This window comes from Rousettus aegyptiacus, unplaced genomic scaffold, assembly GCF_014176215.1.
Source record: "Rousettus aegyptiacus isolate mRouAeg1 unplaced genomic scaffold, mRouAeg1.p scaffold_m13_p_8, whole genome shotgun sequence".
Classification (NCBI taxonomy): Eukaryota; Metazoa; Chordata; class Mammalia; order Chiroptera; family Pteropodidae; genus Rousettus; species Rousettus aegyptiacus.
In genome coordinates, this window is record NW_023416311.1 from 72,976,285 (window position 1) to 72,997,946 (window position 21,662).

General features: G+C 39.4%; 1 long non-coding RNA gene across 1 annotated transcript in view; it reads left to right on the top strand.

Moving 5' to 3' along the window:
• LOC118606745 overlaps positions 1 to 21,662 on the top strand; it is a 69,257-nt gene that overhangs the window by 4,196 nt on the left and 43,399 nt on the right. The window contains exons 2-3 of the long non-coding RNA XR_004952594.1: positions 14,945 to 15,026; positions 18,335 to 18,495. This is a non-coding gene — a long non-coding RNA (uncharacterized LOC118606745). The remainder of the gene's footprint in view (positions 1 to 14,944; positions 15,027 to 18,334; positions 18,496 to 21,662) is intronic.

Consider the following 21,662-nt stretch of genomic DNA (forward strand, 5'->3'; position numbering starts at 1 on the left):
GGATAAAAAGTAAAACGGAGGGACGTGTACTTTTACAATGGTGGGTACAGGACAGTTAACCTTTACAGCACATAGGGGTGGTATGTGGGCAAAAAGATAATGTGGTTTCACACCCTGGTGTTGGCAGTTTTGCCTTTGAAGGGTCTGGAAAAGAAGATTACTTTGACATTTCAAAGGTATGTTATCTTAGATGCACAAAGACAATAGACAATTTCAAAGTTAAAGATTGACCTTTGTCAAGGCACTACAGACCTAGAACATTACTACCTACCATGACCTGCTTTTAGTTAGGAATTGTTCTGTTCAGCCTACTCTGTTTGGTCTCTCGGTTTGTAAGGCCTGACATGTGGGCCTCCCCCGAGTTTGTTAGGCTTAGTATGTGGCCCCTTTTTTGTCCACACATTTTTTTGCCACAATTAAAAATTAAATTATTTTTAAAAATTTAATTTAAAAAAGATGGAAGACCAACAGTGTTAAACAACAACAACAAAAGCCCAGTCTTAACAACTGACTGAAATCGACTTTCATTTTCCTGGTAGAGAAGACTTTTAGGAATATCAGTATATGGAAAGGATTCCTTGGAGTGCTTGCTCTGAAAGGTGGTGGTTTATTTAGTCAGCTTATTCTGGAAGCCAGCCAGCATATAAAAATTATAATAGTTTAGCTACAAATGCTGTTATGCTTCCCTCAAAAACAACAACAACAAAAAATAAATGAATGAATGAATGAGTGACTAAATAAATAAAAGGTGATTCAAATCCCTCTGGCCTGGTTCCAGGAGCAAGCTTGAGGAATTGCATTAAAGAGCCCACCTTGAGTCGTACTCCACACCCACACACTTCTCTGCTCCAGCTGGGTGCTGCCTGGGAACCCTGGAAACTTGGCATATGAATGGACAATGATGGATAAATGAATCAGTCCTTTCTAGTTTGCTTTCAGTGCAGCTCCAACTTCATCCTCTGTAGGGCACCTGCCCTGTCCCTCTCAGGCTGTGTTGGACTCTGCTACATGCTTCTGGATCTCTCTGTGCATATTTGTATCTCAGCACATCTCGTGCTATATTGTAATAACTTGGTACATCTCTCTCAAAAGTCTGTGGGTTCCTTAAGAGCAAAGGGTTTTTGACCACTAGCATAATGCCTAAATAAGTCGAGACTTAGTAAATAAATATATAACCATGGCATCAATGATTTTTTTTTTTTATTGTCATGCCATGAGGGTGTCCTTTTTGGACAACAACCCACATACACAGAATAATTCAGTTCATATTCCAGGCCCAGTAGTATGTGCGTGCTCAGCACTTCCTTGAGCTCTACCTTCAGCTCCCATGCCTTGCCTCATTTCTCCAATCACTCATCCCCTTCCTTAGATATGTGTGTGGTTTTTGTTTAATTTGTTTTGGTTCTACATGTCTTTAGTAGACACATGTGGTTGTCCCTATGCTTCCATTATCTCTTTAACTTCTTAAGAACCAAGTATCCAATGCATTCTTTGTATCTTCCCAAAGTACCATACAGTGAGATACCAAGTATAAAAAGCTGTTATTGTTTGAGGAGAGTCTGGCATGTCAAATACTTGATTGAACCTCTACCTTCATGTACTGCCAGGACCTCAAAAGGTGAAATCATCGTCTTTTCTCCACTAACCTTCTCATTTTGCAGGATTCCTTGAGGGATGGTGCTTTTCTTAATGGCACCAAACATTCTCCCATTTCTAAGGCTTGAAATCTTACTGTGATCTTTGATCTGGATTTCCTCGTCCTTGCCCCATCTTGCTCCCACCTCCTGCCCCATCAAAAATGTAGGCCCTGGCTCCTATTGATTATATTTCACAATGTTTTACAAACCCCTCCCTTTCACCTTCATTGTCATCACCTTGTAGCAATTGACACACAGACCTTTACATGCCAGTTTGCTTCTATTAGAGTAGCTATCTAGATAGAATGGAGTTCTGAAAATATTTTGATGTCTTATCTGAGATTAGCAGAGAGAATATTTCAATCAATTGAAGATGTCTGTCATGAGTATAATTGAGAGGAGTTGTCTAATTGCTAAGATTCTGTCATCTCTGGCCAATAAGTGCAATAGTTTTCCTTTTGCCCAGACTCCTCATCCACAGCATCCTACACCCTGACCCAAAATCAACCCTTTTAATTTGCACTGTGACATCTTGCCTCCTAAGACAATGAGATGCTATATCAGCATCTGTCAAGCTTCACCTTTCCCAGCCACTCAGATCAGGAGCCTCTAATGCCGTCCACCTCCACACTCATTCGTGCCTAAGAGCTGAGCTGGTCTAGATTAAGAACAGAAGTATATCAGTTGTCTCAGTGCCTCCAGATGTGGGGCCTGCAATTAATCGTGGCTGCCCACAGACCTGGTATCTGCTCTACCTAGCATAAGCCCTGGGTGCCAACTTAGCTTCCAGTCCACGCCACTTTTTTTCTGGTTTCAACTTCTCCTTTCCCCACATGCTCAGACATACTGGCTGATGGGTGGGTCTGAGCTTCTGCCACAGTCTACCTGGCCGTTCTCACATTTAAGCTTTGAACATAACCTGCTTGCTTAGGCTCCTGGGAATTTAAGACTTTCCAGGTTCGTTACTGCCAGTCCAGTCTGAGTTCTGGCTATATATGAGCAGATTGCTCAGAATGATATTGGAGATTATGAGAACCTTCTCCTACAGGGTCACACCCATCAAACTCATCCTCTTCTTACTATTAGCAGTCCTTGGTTCCTGCGTGAGACTGGCACACAACCTGGACATTGCATAGGACCACTCAGCTTAGCCTAAAGAAGCCAAAGACTTCCCTACTCTCCTGGCTCAGATGCCTTCCTTTCCCTTACAGATCCAGCACATCCTGTGCTTGAGCAGAGCAATTCTAAAGATGCCTTTTTTTTTTTTTTTTTTTTTTTTTTTTTTTTTTAGTATTTGCTATGTGCCAGGCCCTTGAGTAAGTGCATTGTGTGGATTCCTTCACTCCACCTTCACAAGGACCCTATGAAGCAGGTATTATTATTATGCCCATTTTACACAAGAGGAAGTTAAGAATTGGAAGTTATTTCACCTAGAGTTACCCACATAAGAAGAAGAACTAGAATTTGAACTTATAACTGTTTGAATCTAGAGCATATGCTTTTAATCCCTTGCTAGAGATTGCAAACTAAGGGCCCATAGTAAAATGTTGGCCATGATTATATTTGGCCACCAGAGTTTTCATTTATTAATGATGGCCAGTGTTTAAAAAATCAGGGGATGTCACATTAAAATTCAGATTTATGATCTCTCTTTACAAAACCGGAAGGTTGGGCAACATAGGTTCCATACCCTACAAGGCAAAAATCAAATAGAGCTGAGAAATGTCTGCCCTTTATGTGGGGTGCGAGCACAGCAGTTTGCCTCTGTCTTCACTTTTCTTATTGCAATACTTCCCAGACATTACTATCCATCAGAACCATCTGGAGATTGCTAGGCACCACCCCAGAGTTCCTGATTTGGTAGGTTGGGGTAGGGCCTGAGAATTTGCTTTAATACAACCCAAGTGTTAGTTGACATTTCTCATCACATTTGTGCTATTGCTATTTTTACATTTAGCCTACCCACCCACTTCTTTTACCTCCATGCTCCCTGTAGGCATTTGAGTTTGCAACCCAGGCACTCTGCTATATACTAACACCAAGGAATTCAGGGCCCTCCCATCTGTTCCTGAATTCACGCTAATCTCTGGCATGAATCTTAAAGCCAGTCTGGACTTCTCGTTGTTCTGACTTCTTTCAACTCTTTGAAAAACATAATGCAATTTCTTTATTCAATTTCATAAAAGTGGTAAAAGGCAATACAAACAACCAAAACAGACATGTTACAGTAGCTTCTTCCCCTGAGCTGGAGGGGACCAGCAGAAAAGAGACATGGGTGTATATGAAAGGTAAGAGCTTCTGCTAATATAATACTCTGATGGCTTAGATTTAAAAGCCATAAAATTCACACAGAAGCAACCATTTTTCTGTTCTTCCAGAAGTACCTGCTTCATAGCCTCAACAAGCACTCTTCTGTGGTTATAGAAAGTCTAATTTCCTGGAGAAATCTATTCAGACAATTATCTAAGAAAATAATACATCAATTCAAAAACTTCATTAGATTTCACTCTGCCTGGAATACCCTATTATAATCTTTAGTACCCAACTAAGATGCCACCAAGTCAAATGCCTTTCCTGATTAGCCCAGGCAGAAACAATCCCTTCTTCTCTCTGAATGAATATTATGGCCATTTCCATGACACTCATTTCATAATATCCTGAAATACAAAATATGTTGTCTCATGTCTCTCTGAAGAGATTATAAACTTTTGTAGAGCACAGGATGAGACCTACACAATTAGCAACCTGCATGATGCCTGGAATAGTGCTTTGCTTTCAAAGGATACTTAGGTGAGACTTTCTGAGTATTCAGGTAAGTGGAGGACTCAAGCACCATGTTGTAGAGAAAGCAGAGCAGAGGTTCATAGAAATTTGTGACCACCTGAAGTTTTCAGTTATTAATCGAGGGCCTAGCACTAACAAAAACACTATTAAAAATTGGAGTGGAGAATGATGAGCTCTGCCATGAAAAAGTTTGCAAGACCAGCACATACAACAAAAGTTCTGCCATTCACAATGTGAATGCTAAACTATGTGATAGTAATTTAAGAGAGAGAAATAGAAGTTCAGAAAAGAGCTTAATCCAAGTGAGCTAGAATAAATGGAGAAGACTGTATAGAGCCGATCAGATATATCAGATGCATCTCATTCAGATATTTAAATATGGGTGCTGTTCCAGTTTCTACTGCCAAGGTCACCTTGTTACTTTCTAGATGCTTTAATATTTTACCCTTCACATCTAGATCTATAATCCATCTAGAATTGATTTTTGTGTGTGGTGTGTGGTAGGAATCAAGGTTCATCTCTTTCTGTATGGATATATCATTGATCAAGCATCACTGAAAAAGTTCTTTACTACAGTGCTGTGGCATCTTTATTGTAAAAACGATTCTTATGTATGTATAAATCTACTTCTGGCTCTATTTTTTCACCTTTTTTCCTATCCTTGCACCAATACCATACTTTTTTCTTTTTTTTAAATAACTGTACCTTTGTAACACTTAGATGTTTGGTAGCTTATGTCCTCTAACTTGCTATTTTTCTATTTCTAATGTTATCTCTTGCTATTCTTGGCCCTTTGTGTTTCCATTTAAAATTTTAGAGTCCACTTGTCAATGTCCACAAAGCCTTCTGTGATTTTCGATTGGGAATTTATTGAACCTAAAGATTAATTTAGGAAAATTGATAATTTTATAGTATTTAGTAGTGCAATCCCAAAACTGGCATATCTTTTTATTTACTTTTCATTTACTTACTTTGTTGTTTATTTTAATAAGTTACATTTCCCAATGAATTCCATTTTACCTAAATTTCTAAATGTGTTGGTGAACAATTGTTTATAAATACTGTCATCTTTGTATCATCTGTGTGATCTGTAGTAATGTCCCCTATTTTATTTCTTTTATTAATGATTTGTGTTTTCTCTCATTTTTCTTGCTGAACAAAATTGATCAATTTTATCAATATTTTTAAGGCACCAACTTTTGGCTTTCTTGAATTTCTCTATTGTATATTTGCTTTCTGTATCATTGATTTTTTACACTATTATCACCTTTATTTTTTCTTTGGGTTTAATTTGTCCCTTTTCTAGCTTCTTGAATACAAATCTTTCTCATTATCTAATAAATGTATTTAAAGATATAAATTTCCCTCTGAGTACTACATAAAATGTGTGCTAGATTGCAAAAATGACCACAAATCTTTCCTATTTCTGGCTGCATTACCTATTTTAATAAAATTTTGCAGTTTTTGTTATCAAGAAAGATCTCCAGCCTTGAGCCTAGGGTTGGCCCTGTGATTTGCTTTAGTCAATGGAAGTTAGCAGATATAAAACAGATTTAGAAAGCTTTTAATCATCGTAGCTTGTCTTCTCTCATTGTGCTTGGAAATGAGAATACCATGTGAATGAGAGTAAACTAGAAGCTAGAAGTTCACATGGAGAAGAACTAAAGCATCTTGGCTGAAAGCCTAACTGTCAGACATGTGAACAAGGCCATCTTCTGCAACCTTTACCTGATCATAGATAGAAGAGAGTCCAACAATATCAGCCAAGCCAGAACAAAAGAACAACCCAGCCAAACCATAGAATCGTGATATAAATAAAATGGTGATGGTTTTTAATCTATTAAGATTTGGGATGGTTTGTTATACAGCAAAAGCTAGTGAAAATATGCTTTAACCGGAGGCAGGGGTTTTGATAAATAGCAAAACTCATAATAACATTTTGCTACTAAATGTTAATGTTCTCATTAACATTTAGTTTAAAACATTTTCTAATTTCCATTGTGATTTCTTATTTAGATCAATGAAATATTTAGAATTTTGTTGCTTAATTTTCAAATATTGAAGAATTTTTTAGTGATATTTTTGTGACTGATTCCTAGCTTAATTCTGCTAAGATCAGAAAAAAATTTTCAGTCCTTTGAAATTTGTTGGGACTTGCATTATATCCTAGCAAGTAGTCAATTTTAGTAAATATTCTGTATTATATATTTAAATTTACTAAAAGAGTAGGTTGATCTTAAGCATAGGATTAGTCTGATATATCCTACTTTATAATTGCTGGCAGTGAAAGTCTTCTATCTGTAACATTAAATATCTTTAAAAGAAAGTATTTGCATATTTCTTCTGATATTAAACATGTTGTAAGCTTAATCTGACCAACCTTATTGGAGCAAAAAGTACAGTAGAGGAGAGCAGTGGGGAAAGTATGTTTTCAAACTAAGGTATTTGCCAGTATATACTTGCAATGTCGGCTCATAGTACTTCAAAATAATTTTGGCTTAATGCAAATAAATGGAACTCAGCTTTACTGAAGATTTTTGATAATAAAACCCTTTCAAAGCCTTTGTTTTTAAAAGTTTTTTCATTATTCCATCCAACTCTATAAAATATGTCAAATCACAGTTACGTTGTGGCTGATGTCAGCCATAGGTACCAACAAAAAGAATGAATTAATTTGGAATGATTTATTACTCATGAAAACCAAATGAAATTTCTTTTTCCAAATTTTAATTTTTCTTATTTTTTTAAAACCTCAAGCCATAGATCCTAGTTATGACTATCAATTCTTTGATAATTTACTTATTTTTATGAAAATGACAATTCTAATACTATAAACTTTTTTTCTTAGTCAATGAGTGGCTAATGGAGCAATAACTTAGACCTTTAATGGCATTTGTAATGCTTCCTGCAAATCTTTTAAAATACATACAAAAAACAGAATTATTTGCTTTAATTTTATAATTTTATATGATTCTATTTTCTTTATATAAGGAAATCATATATACATGAAAGTATATTCATAGAAATCTATTTTTAGCACTATTATAATAGCAAAATATTGACAATGTTAAAACATTGAACAACAGAGCATTGTATTGTAAAAGTGTCATATCTACAGTACCAAATTATATGCCACTATTTAAAAATATTAGAAGAATTTGGAGTAACATAGCTATTTGTAAAGTAGTGGGGGAAAAATCATTTTTAAAGAGCCACCTGTTATTTAAACTGTCAGTCCAGGAGAAGAGTGGGATTTCTTTTAGAGTGAGACTTCTCTATTGATTTATAGAAAAGCACCTTAAATGGCTTATTTTACTTTGAAAGTTGTGGCCTTTTTCCTGAACACAACCTAGATAGAAGACAAAGAAGTGTCCTACCCCACTGCTTAAAAAGCAAAGGAATTTGGGAGTGGGCCTTTGGCAGCTCCTTAGTTTAGATGAATACAGGAAGGATGGAGTGGATTGGGGTGGGAGGTAGTAAACTACCTGGGAGCAGGTGGGGCCCAGAGCAAAAGTTGGCCAGTGTAAATTTGCCTGTGGTAGGGGGACCAAGGAACTTTAGGACACAAATGTCAAATATTAAGTTTTATTTTGTTGTCTATACTGGACTGAGAACCACTTGCAGTTTGTTCAACTGTTAATCTAAGTATCAGCAACAAACTAAAAATAAAATAATATGGTTCTGATATTCACTCTAACTATGTCTTCACTATGGACTTGGTGAGAACCCGAAGCAAACGATGGCTTCAACAGCTGTCTCAGCTTTTGTCTGGCCTGCATGCTTTTCTTTCTTCCTCTTCATTATCTGATTCTAGTCTTTCCCATATTTTTTTCTTTCTGTCTACATGTAATTTCTTTGCTCTAAGGCTTTAACACCAATTACAGAGAACTCTGTCTACCTGTAATTGTTCGAGCTCCACAACGTATATATTTCTTCTTTTCTTTTATACTTCTTTTCTTTTATACTCTTTTATACTGTGTTTATACTCTAGCTGAGAAGTAAATTTTATGCTTTGGCTTTGGCTGGGAGGCTGGAAAGAGCCTCCAAGTTAAATCCTTCCAAGAAAAGACTCATTCAAGAGTTACGTACTCCATACTTCTCGTGTAGCACAATCAAATATTCCCCTGGCTGCAACCCTTTATGTAGGTCTCGTGACCACAGCATGCATTGTAATCCAAAATGATTCTTGAATCAGGTATTAAAATCTAAAGTCTTACCGCTATCTTTTCCTTTCCTGTTCAGCTGGTTATACTTATGCTATAGTCATCCCTAGTCTTGTTGCCTTTGCTCTGAAACCTTTCAGCTGCTGGCTGGGCCTGAGAGAGGATGTTGGGATGTGTCAGTGATCAGGGTCCATAGATAGATACAGAGATGCACGTTACATATTTTTTTGATTACCCCTGACTGTCGTAAGATAATACAGTCACCCACCTCATCACCATCTTGTGTTCAAACAAGAATGTTTTATTTAATATACACTGATTGTATCCTTGCAAAATGAATCATTTTGAATGGAAGATAAAGTTCAACATATCACATTATCTCAGTGTCAAATCCCACCATGTTCTCTCTTTAGGGATTTCACTTCTTGGGTTTTTTGTTATTTTTTTTTTTTTGCCGGATTCTGCTTTATTTCTTTTAATGATTTTATCATCAGCTTCCTAATTACAATTCTGCAAGCTGCCCTACTTTTCAGCTCTCTTTCTTTAAATGTAGTTCAGACACATCCCCTGGTCCCCAGACAACAAACTGGAGTAAATATCCTATAACTGGTAATTCACTTTAGAAAAATCAATTGTTATATAAAGGGCAGTTCCCCCTGAGAACTTCATTTGAATGAGATCTGAATATTCACTTCTCAGGATTTAATAGCATCACCTTGATAACTTTAGTCATTACCTTGGCAGCAGTCTATACCTACCACTTTGACCTGTTATTCCTTTGAGATTTTCAATAGTAGAAGTTGTCACTATCTGGAAAATGGAAGATTTGTAAATTGTTTCTGGGCAGAATCTACTGGTAGCTGGTGTTTCATGTATCAAATTAAGTTTCAGGTATAATTTTTAGACTTAATGTTGGCTTTGTGCAGATTATCTAACATAGTGTGATGATTTCAAATGCTTTTTGGGCTGTAGCTTGACTGTAATGCTAATGAAGAGTTAGAGAGTGTGTTATGTAATTGATAATTTTCTTCTAATGACAAACATCTCTTATATAACAGAAAATGAGCTAGGTCCTGAGGACAGGAAAACTACATAGTTTGCAGAGCCCATTACAAAATGAAAATTCAGGATTCTTTGTTTGAAAATTATTAAGAATTTAGTGATCTGATAGTAGAACATTAAACCAAATGCAGGACCAATTCTAAGCACTGGGCCCCTTGTGACTGCACAGGTCGCAAGCCCAAGAACAGGGACCTTTAAAACTGCAATGTTTCTGACCTCAAGGGACCAGGTAAGCGAGAACCAGACTAGTCCCTAGGAGGGATACAGAATGTTCTAGAATCCATTTATGCAGACTCCTTAAGCAACCATTTGACTGTGATGTTTATGCTTTACTATTGAGGAAATCTAAAGTTTTAAAAAATTACTTTTTAAAAAAATTTCTTTAAAAACAAAATTTTTAAACAAAAGCCAAAGACCTCAAACTGCCAGAGGCACTATTTTTACTCTCAGAAAGTCAAATTAGCATTTTTTAGTTTTCAGGTAATTTTTTCTATTCATGGATTCCGCTTTAAAATCCTACTTGAGAGCCTTGAGGATGTCAATATCTCATTTCTTCCAGGCCTTGGAAAGCAAGGTGGTCTCCAGGAGCTTGGGGAAAGGCAGGGCTGTTTCCTCCTAATCTGTAGACCACGTGTGCCTTCTAATGGAACCCTGACTTGATGACAGGTTGTAGAAAGGGTAGATAAAGTTGAGTGTCGGCCACCCTTTCTGATGGTGCTGCTAACTGTAAAACAAAAGTTGACTAGGAATTCTGTCACCAAAAAATGATTTATTTGGCAAAAAAAAAAAAAAAAAAGAAAAGAAAAAAAAAAGGATTGTAATCTCATATATGTAGACCTGGAAAGCCACCAGCACGAAGGAGGAGCAAGAAGAAGCTGGGCGCCCTTTTACAGAGGGAAAGAGAAAGTTAAGGGGAGGGGCTGTTTACAACCGCGGAGCCCTGTTGTGATCATAGGGTTCTTTGTGTAGGGCTTTTTGTAGGGCTTTCACAATGACACAGGGTTTGAGAGCGCTTTCTACAGGCCCTCCATGTTTCTATCTAGGTTAAGGTCTCATAAATTTTGACAGTGCAAGTCGGTCTCCAGTCAGCTTCTCCAGAAAATTTACCTTGAGGGACATGAGACTCACGAGGCAAGTGCAAGGGAAGAGCTGCCACTGTCTCATCTCTGAGACTGGTCGCAGGACCTGGTCTTGTTATAAGTAAAAGCTACCATTTGTTAAGTGCTTGTTCTGAGTCACGCATGGTGACAACCCCCATCACTGAAATGACTCCTTACAAATACTCTCCTGATACTCATTTTCACAGGGGGAAACTGAGGCTCAGCAAGGTGAGGTCGTCTTACACAGCGAGGGAGGGCCTGAAACAGGAGGCAAACCCGGATGTTTCTGCCTCCAGTGTTCCTGCCTTTTACCACCACACAGTGCTATCGGCCATCCCTGTTAGAGAACCTGGGGTTTGGTGGTTAAGCCCCCACTTTGGGAAGAAGCACTAGCTCAATCCCGAAAAGATAGGGAAGCAATTCCTGGCCACTCACTCTGTTGTTTTCACCAATAGAGAACATACTATAGACAGGTCATTGAAAAGAAAAATGTTAGTTGTCATCACTCCCTGAGGCGAGACTTCACGGGGCTGGGCTTCATCTGCAGAGTGCTGTCAGTGTCACAGAGAGCCACCAGATATGGGGACGGATGTAAGATGGCTCTGGTGGCAGAGCCTGTTTAGGGTTCCTGAGGAGTTTCGTTGGAGAGCTAGGGGAGATGACCTGGCTGGTTACCGTGGGCAAGGGATGTAGAGACGGCAGTGCTCAAATGTCCAGAGGCAGCCTAAAAACATGTTGAGGGCATCAGAAAGCAGGGCCAGAGAGAGAGAGAGATTGATTGTGTCAACATAAGAAGTGTCCAAACCTATAGAAAATTTTTATGAGTTTATTAGAACCAAACTGACTACAATTGCCAGGAAGCAAAATCTCGATTGAGAAAATGCTCTGGAGAATGGCAGTTTTGAAACTTATTTTATACATTGGAATAAAAGACATAAGGAAGGTTATGTGAAATTCATTGGTGGTAGAGTAAGAGGGTGGGAGAAGCAAAGCAGGGAAATCCCTGAGATTGGATAAAACAACAAAATAGAGCATAATACTTCTTTTACATTAATGGGTCCATAATAGTTAATAACATTTACAGCAGCACACAGAGATGATATGTGAGGAACGAGGTAACAGTGAAGGGTTCTGTGGTCTCGGGCTCTGGTGCTGGCGGCTATGCTTTGAGAGGTCTGGAAGGGATTACTCTGACATTTCAAATGTGTTTTATCTTAGATGCAAAAAGACAATAGATGGCCTCACTTAAGGTAAAAATTGACCTTTGCCAAGGAAACTATAGGCCTAGGAAATGACTACCCATCATGACCTAGTTTTTGTTAGGAATTTTTGTTAAGATCACCCTGTGTGGTTACTTTTAGTCTCTAAGTTTGTAAGGCCTGCCATGCTGTCCTCTGAGCTTGTCAGGTTTAGTGGGTGGCCCTTTTTCATCACAGTTGTACTGATTCAGCTTTGATGAACACATCTAGAATTTTAAAATCAGGAAATCTACAATTAAGTTATTGCTGTTTCAGCAAACATGTGGGTTTTGCATTTATGTTTTATGGTTTTGCATAACCTTTAGTGTGAATTATATCAGGTATGATGGGTGTCAGAATCTTATCAGTGCTTAGGGCCTCCAGCAGCCTTACTCTGGTCCTGAACTTCTGATAGCTCTTCCTGTCCTATTACCCATCCATCTCCTACAAATCCATTCTTTGTGACTAAAACTTTCCACATAGAGACCTTCTTTGTAAGGGTAAGGGCCTTCTCCAGTACCTCTAGAATGATGAGTCTCTCGGCAGTTAACCCAGTTTAGGATATGATAGTAGACACCAAAATTTTCAAGATACAAGAAAAGGACCTGGGGCCACTTGGAGCTCAGGGTGATAAAGGTTCTAAAACTAAGCTGTAACTGGCATGCACCCTTCCATTGTCTAGGGTTGGTCCTGTGCACTTGTTCAACCAGTTCCATCCTCCAGTTTGAATACCTTTGTCTTAACTCCTTGAAATCTACTCAAGCGCTCTCCCCTTATCTCCGTGGGAAACTCAGACCCCTGCTGAATACAGAGAGTTGATTCTATATTTGGTACTGCATTTCCTCCCCAACTCACCCTCACAATGTAAACTACAGAATTTATATATATTACCAGTTATCATTTCACGGAAGACATAGAAAACCTCTTGTATATAATAAGATTATGCCGAAATGATAATAACAAGGTCTTTTTTGTCATCTTATATTCATTAAGAACTTGAAATAATTCATTATTTTTCATGAAAACTGTCTGAAGTAGGCTCTCGTGTCCCCATTTACAGGTAGATAAGTTGAGGAAGATAGAGGTTAAATAATTTGCCGAGAGTCACACAATTAATGGGGCTGCTGGTCTCAGTCTGAGCTCTGCATTCCTATTTTACTCTGCCTCTGTATCCCCAGTGGTGCTCTCACTTTGCTCTACAGTATGAAGGATGAAGACAATGTGGGATGCTGAGAGATCTTAGTTCAGGAGAATAATTCCTTAACTTCATCCCTTTGGCAAGGGGGAAATAAAACTTAATAATCTGTTGTGAAGAGCTGTTTTCAACTGAAGTGAGAAAGGCTAGCTGCCCCACCCCCCTCAGCAGAGAATTCTCTGGTGGATTTTATGGAATTAATGAAGAGGTGTTTAAACAAGGGGAGAAGGGAGATGATGAGAAGGAAAACAGCATGAGTGTGACCTGATGCTCCGTACTTTGCCTCACAGAAAATGCACATACATATTTTTTGAATGGAATTGAATCCAGTTCTTTGGTATGCATTTTCCTCTTGAACAATCTAACAGCAATTCAGAAGTAAAAGAAACAGCCTGCTTTCTAAAACATTTAGGCTTTTGCAAGACCAAAAGTTCTTCAGACTCCTATAATTACCTTCACATTATTGCTACACATCAATTTAGTGTCCAGATTGAAAAATGGAATACATGTTCGCCAGAAACCCATTTACTTGTCAACTTCTGCAGTGAGTCTGGGATGAGAAACAATACTCTCGGAGCTGAGGGGTATAATTTTACCACCTGACATCATTGTCAATGTTTCATCAATGGAAAATCCATAAACTTCAATCAGTCCCTTAGGTCCTAGTACCTTAACCTTTGGACAGCAAAGGAGCCCTTTCTGCTTGAAGACCTTCAGGTCTAGCACGCCTTTTCATAATCAGCAAAGCTCAAACTGCTTGCTGATTGAAGAAAATTGCTCAGCAGCCCCTGGCAAATGATTGGGAAGTGTTTTCCAGTTTCTAACAATGCCCTGGGGAAGCGAATGCAATTGCTGAAGGCCAGGCTCTCAGCGTGGCTGCAAGTCCCTGTCGTTCTTTTCTTCTTTTTCCTGTTTTATTATTTTATTTTTCCTGTGTTTGTTGTAGTGCCCTGAAGTTAGTTGGGCCACCATCTCCTTCTGAAAGGGACAGGGTGAACCCCATCGGGAGCCTGCTTCAGCAAAGACCTTCCATTGCAGGCCCCAAATATGCCACTGTCCAGCCTTACCCCTCACCCTTGCTTCACCAGAAGATTTCACCAGACTCTTGCAAAAATGCAGGTGGGCTTTTCCTTGCCCTGGTGAAATCTTGGGCTAGGTGGTTTCTTCCATGTATCTGCTGCTGTCTCTGCTATTTTGCTAATTTCTTCCCAGTTACTAGCCTGTTGATAGCACTTTTCACTGATTTTCAGAATAAAGGTTTTATTTTTTTTTTTTTTGAAATCACATTCTGAAATGTTTTTGGTCAGTTCCATAGGAATTTGGGAAGAAAGGGTGTAGTTAAATGTGCAGGCTCAAATCGCCATCTTGGAAAGGAAGTCTTGACATCCTTTTCAAAAACAATTACTAATACAATTTATAGTCCTGTTTATGGCATAAGAGTAAAAAGCCCATGAAACTACTCAGCACTGTAGGAAATGAATAGTTTATTAAACTGTTGACTGTGCTCTAATCCTGGCTTCAGAATGATTAACTAACAAATCTATCATCTGGGGGAAAGCTGGCTTGGCAGAGATTAATTCTTAAACTATTCTTATTTGGGGGTTATTGTTTGGTTTTTATTTGGGAGAACTTCCAGAATTGTTTAAAAAAAAATCATTGTATGTATATGTTTGCTTTTTAATAAAGACTGAAATAACCAGTATTTTATGCATGGCTGTAGATACACTCCATACATTTTCACTGATTTTTCTTTTTTTTTTTCCAGTGGTGAAAGGACCAGAATTCCAACAAGAGACTCTAAAGTATTTCATCGGTACCAAAAGGGGAGCAGATATATCTGATGGCAGGTACCAGAAACCAATTTATATTAAGATCAAAAGAGAAATTTTTTATAAGGCTATGATGGGGGGTGGGTCCTCCTAGAAACTAGATAAAGTCATCAATTACAATGTATTTAGCTGCCAGTCACAGAAAACTAGGTGTGTATAATGGACTTCTTCCTGACTCAGCTAACCAGAAGTCCAGATGCAGGAAGGGCTTCCAGGTTGGTAAGTGATGTTAGCAAGTTTCTTTCAGCTCTATTTGCTCTTCATAATACTGGCTTCATCCTTATTACTGGTTCCCAGGATCACAAGAGAACTGCCAGCAATCCGTGAGGTTACATTCTTGTCTTACCCTGGATACCCAGAAAAACTGATGTGTCAGCACTTTATTAGGAACTAGAGTGACATTTTCGGAAGCAGGAGAGGGATAAAGGCAGAGACTAAGCACAATGTGGAGCCTTCAGAAAGTTTGCACAAGCTGTCATATCTTAGGACCAGGTGTGTGGGTGCAGAAACAGAATAATTTATTCACCAGCACCTTCCTGGCTCCCATCTTCACTGATTAGAGTCATTCCTATGTGATCTAATCCCCCTCCCATCCTAGTTCTGTCTCTAGGCTTATTCTAGTGGCTGTCTGGAAAGCCACAGCCCCCATAGGACCAATGGGCCCAAGGCATAGACTCTGCAGTCTCTCTTTGCCAGGTGGCACTGCATGTATAACTTCTTCATCCCTAGTGATAAAAAGGGCAACAACAGTGACCTGAGGCCATAATCTCAGGAACAGCAGACTGCGCTAGGACCCTACTGGTCTATAAAGCAAGGCAAATACATGAATTGGGGATGGCACATAAACCGACTTCAATACATCCTCCTCATCTGGGGTGGGATGCTCTACCAGAAGCCACTCCAGAGGGTAAGGAAGCCTCTTTCCTTGAGTCCCACAGTAGTTATCTTCCTCTGTCTCATTGGCTTTACCTGGTGCCCCATCCACCATCACCTGTGCCCAGGGAATAGGATTATGATATTCTTAGGTCATAATCATTTATTCATTTCCAGTGGGTGCTTGGGGTAGCTGTGGATATTAAGGAGGCAGTTACCATAAAAAGTGTTTATGAGATACCATAATGTCTACTTTAAGAAAATGCTTGGAAACAGGAGTTAGAAGAGATAAGAATATGTCATGTTTCTCCCCCATACCCATCTATGTCATTGTTCTCATTCTACAGAGAATTCAGTGTGCAAGCCATAAAAGATGGCTCCCAAAAGCATGAAAGTTTAATTTTCCAAATCTAGCCACACTCAAAGAGACTGAATCTTTCTTTTGTATCTGATCAACTCAATTTGAATTTCTTATCCTCTCCTCTACCAACCCAACTATAGCCAGGGCAGTCAGTTCACATAAAGAATGTGTTTGATAGAAGCCTAAACCCACAAAACATCCATGTGGATGGGGGAAGGGTGTTTATATAAAAAAATAATATTTCTAACATTTCTTGATGGGACCTTACATTTTGAAGATAAATAAACTACATATTTGCCTCCAACATTGCCGGAATATGACATATCTGACTCTATTCAAACATTCTTGGTGCCAACAAAATAGGGCCCAATAGGGCCAATACCATTACCCTGTTGCCGAGCAATGTCTTTTTTAGTTTTTGTTACATTTATTTTCGTTTCATGGTGACAAGGCTTTTACCCCATTCTTGAAAATACTTAACTTCAAGTTCTGGTTGTTTAAGTCTCACTACTTTTTGGAATATCCAGGAAATCACTTTCTTCCTGAGTGATTCATTTTGTAAGTGCAGGCATGCCGGTAGATTAAAAACAATCTACTGGCTTTAGGTACATATTCAAGTCCCACTTGCCAAGTAAACAGGTGATCCACCACCAATACCAAAACCGCCAACCAAATACACTCGAAGACTTGTCATTTTCATATAGGAATCATAGTTGTGTCAGTTAATATAAAGGGGCAAGAAGTTAATAGTCGCCCATTAAAGGCATGAAGTAGAAGTGAAAGAAAAGTAGTCCTAAAGATTAAAAAAAAAAAAAAGTAAAAAAGAAATGGTACTGTCCTTCATTGGTGAATGGATAAACATACTTTGGTACAATATAATATTTTTTCAGCAATAAAAAGTAATGAGCTCTCACACTATGAAAAGACACAGAAGAACCTTAAATACATATTGCTGAGTAAAAGAAGTCAGGCTGGAAAGGCTGTATATTTCCAGCTCTATGATATTCTAGAAAAAGAAAAACTACAGAGACAGTAAAAAGATCAGTGATTGACAGGGATTTGGGGAGAAAAAAGGATGAATGGGTGGAGCATGGGGGATTTTTAGGGCAGTGAAAACATTCAATATTGATAGAGACATGACATTATACATTTGTCAAAACCCTTGCAACTGTATAATACAGTGAGTGTATCCTTATTTAGACTATGGGCTTTAGTTAATAATAAATTAATATTGGTTCATCAATTATGAAAAGTATATCACACGAATGTAAGCTGTTACTAATAGGGGAAACTAGGGGGGGTGGGAGGGGGTAAGAAATATGTAGGAACTCTCTACTTTCTGCTTAATATTTCTATAAGCCTAAAACTACCCTAAAAGATAAAGTCTATTATAAAAAATAGAGAAAGAAAGATGAAATAGGGAGGAGGGAAGAGCGAAGTTTTATTGTTTGAACATGAAAGAAAGGAAAGGGAAAAGGCCAAGCCCATCTAGCCCTTGCCAGAGTGTCCCTCAGACATCCAAGTGTGGTTAGTTAGGTTGTATTCCTAGTTCCCTCACCTTGGGATCTGCACCCTTCTCCACTCCCTCCCCACCCCCATGACTCTTGTGGGAGTGGGTCTCTATCAGGCACGTTCTTGATGTGACTCCATCCCAGTGGCTGCAGTTGGATTGGTCTAGGAGAGCACACATCACTCAGGTTGGGCCAAGAAAAAATAAAGGGGAAGCAAAGACTGGGAAAGGAAAGATTTGGTCTCTTCGAATGTAGATGGACTTGTAATTTTATGAACAAAAAAATGGCCCAGTTAAGAATTGTGTTACTAGAGAATAGATTTTGCTACTCTTTAAACATCATAATTTGTTTTCTTGGAGATTTTGTACAATCTAGTCTAGTAATAAAGGGAAATTTTTAATTCAGATCTCCATAATATAAAGTCCTTGAGGATGCAGATTCTATCTGTACAATCAGCCTTCGAAAAATATGCATGTACATCATAGCAATGATGGTCATTATGATGATAATGGTAAAAGAGGAAGTCATTAAATCTTATACCAGTCTAGTCACCAGTAAAATAGCATTTCCCCTTTTTGTAGATGTCAGTCATTAGGATGAATCGGGATATCTGTTCATCCCTCTCACAGTGGTTGCTCTATGAGTGAGAGCTGTACTTTGTAGTGTGTGCCAGAAGCCCAGGACTTACCTGCCGTTGAGTGCCATGGTCCATCAAGTCTCAGATCTCTGCTCATGGCAACAGGTAAGTTATGAAAAAGAATAACACACAAACCTGCTCCTATTACAATGACGTTGTTAATGCTTCTTAATATTTCACCCTTTTCTTCTGTGGGCTGAGTGTGCTTCATAATAACAAGTTCTATTCTTGGGCTTCCTATGAGGTGGGCAGTTAAAAGAAATTGAGAAATCTTAGCATGTCTGAACAATAGCAGGTCCTTCTCCCTGGTGTTGCCTGAAGAGAGCATGGCGACGTTAGCAGCAGGGTCCGTGCCTGCTCCCACACAATGCCATGGAGCTTCTGTGCATGGGCGAGTGAGCATCTTATGAGCTGGATGATAATTAGGAAAACCATTGAGAAAATGGGAGAAACATCCTGCAAATTAAAGGAAGTTGCAATGTAAAAGGAAAGGAAGGCTTTACTTTTTAAAATGGAGAGGCAGTCTTGCCTACCTGCATGTTGACCCCCCCCTTTTTTTTCATTTCTTCCCGGTCCTTGCTCCCCCTTTATCTTTTCTTGGGCCTTCATTTAGATTTTCTGAAATGAGTTGATACTGCTTCAAACAGCTGTGTGGTTTCCGTAGGTGTGTCATGAAAACGATGATGTGGCTTCTAGGCTTCTAATGACTTGGTGAGTTCAAGCTCTATGCACTAGGTTAGTACAGCACAGGGCTCACCAGATGTCTGAGGTGCTACATGGCAGGCTTTGGCTGGGTGGTCATTATCTCATCCAACAGACACACAAAGGCTGTCAGTCAAATGGCACGGCATTGGATGATTTGTCTGATGGCCCTGATGGATGAGGAGGGTTGCCCTTCTTCCTGCACTGTGGGGGCCTGCTGGGACAGTGTTGAACAGTTAACTGAGCAGGACTTCAGCTCGTCTAACCCTGGGTTACTCTTTCTGGAGCTGTGTGGTTAGGCTCATCCAAGCTCTCCACAATGGTTTAGATGGTTGCTTTCCAAATGTTAGCATTCATTTACATCAGGGGATCTTGTTAAAATGCAGATTCAGGTTTAGTAGGTCTGGGTGGGGCTGATGATTTTGCATTTGTAACATGCTGCTGTCCCCTGCCTGGACCACACTTCCAATAGCAAGAGCTTCGCTAATCAAAGCTGAGCATGGCATTTTATAAAACCTGCTGCCATGAAGAGATGAGAGAACAGAACCACATGTATGTCTAGACTTTTCCAAACTCGTCACCTCCATAAAGGGGAAGGGAAATGGACCTATGACTGACAAAGCTTCTCTCAAGCCCAGGCATGAAGCCAACCTGCCAGAATTTAATTATATTATCTCCGTTGATGAGAATCTGAGCAACTTGAATAAGAAAGTGATTAAGTAAACTTTGGTTTTGTGGGTCCCACCCTGACATTATGAGTAGCTAATGTTGCCAAGGCAACTTGAAAGGCCTCTGAGAGGAGGTGACCTCAAGAGAGACTGAGTACTTAACACATACTACAGGAAACCCCAACTCCAAGCAAGACCTGCCCGAAATAGAGGTGTGCTGATGCAAATCAGTAACCACTGCTGTTCTCAGGGTGAAAGAATAGACTGGAGACCTCGCTGATGACTTTTCGGCCTCCACAGTTGCCTGGAGTTACCTCTAGCTCCAGACAGGCAGCCAGTCACTGCCGGGCAGAGGGACACCTCATTTCAGTCTTTCTCAAGGAAGTTCTGGATTCGAGGCAGGAGCTGGCTTGGACTTGTCAATTTGGTGGCACTCTGTGGGATGGCTTTTCCAAGGGTACGAGAACTGGATTAGGTTGTCACAGACCCCTACCCCTCCAGCCTAAGTCCATGAATGGTAGTTCTAGGACTCTTTGAAGCCAGAGTGAGACCCATTTCTCAGGGAAGCCTGGCTGTTTGGCCAAGTGGCTGAGGAGCCACTGTCAGAAGGGTCACATACTTTAAGCATCATGTAGGGCTGGCTGCATGCACCAGTGTCCAGAGTTCAGTTCCCTATTGGGAGCAGAAGCCTTGAAAGGCTTTTTAGCTGAAAGTGCCACTAGCAATAGTTTGGGGAAGTGTCCCCCACTTCCGCACTCACACTTCTTTGCCCTTCTCTGAGCACTCCTACCTACAGATCTACCTCTTCCAAGGTAGGGCTCCTGCTGACTGAAGAAACAAAGAGTAGTTAATTAAATTAAGGGTCGTGTTTTTTTGTGTTTGTTTGTTTGTTTTTTAATGATATCAGGTCTTCTGAAATGTTCACTTCTCTACATAGTATTTCTAAAACACCAACCTCCTAACCTGAAACTTCGCAGAGTGTTTCTTCAGATTGTTGAAAGGACTAACATATGAGAGAACTATCAGTGTTGGCTGGTAACATATTCTAAGGGTCTGTTATGGGAGTAGAATCATGTTAAGAGCTACAAGAAATAACAAGTTACGCCTCAAATTTTTATTATCTGATGAGGAACAGGAGTTATGTATTCTAAAAATGGACATTAGAGTTTATAGAACACTTTTATATAAATTAGGCTATTAGTTCCAATCAACCTGTAAGGTAAAAAAAAATTATCTTCCTCATTTTGTAGATGAGAAAAATGAACCTTAAAGAGGTTAGCATAATTTTTCAAAAGTAAATAGGTGTCTAGAAGTAGATTTGGGATTAAGCTCTGGGGCCAGCCTCCTTTCTCTGCAACACAGTGCCCAGCACCACTTCAGCCCCCCTGGAGTTAGGGAAGAGAGAGCTCTTGTTCTCAGACCCTTTACCCCTTGTCCTAAAAGAGTCTCAAATATATGCATCTGGTTGACTGGGAACTGCCCCCATGTCCTTTTCTCTCTCCCTTCTGTGGCCTCTCATTCTCCAAAGGACACAGAGTCTTCTAGGGCAAAACCTATGACCTTTTATAACACAGCCACCCTCTTCCCCACCCTACCCCCCCCCAAAAAAATAAGCAAACAAACATACTCCTGGTCCCTATGAACTTCATTTGACTTAGCCATACTCCCTTCCCTGCCTAAAGGATAAAGAAGCAGAGTTGCTGGTGTGCAAGGGGTAAGTCATAGATGACAGGGTCACTATTACACCTTGCATTGGGGCCATTTTTCCCAGTCACATTTTTGGCACAATATATGCTCTCCTAAATAACTTTATCAAGGACCGCTTTGTCCTGCCAATTGATCACCTGTCCATAAGCATTCCAGCTATGAGTTGTGTTTTATTCTTCCTTATTGCTCCAGTTC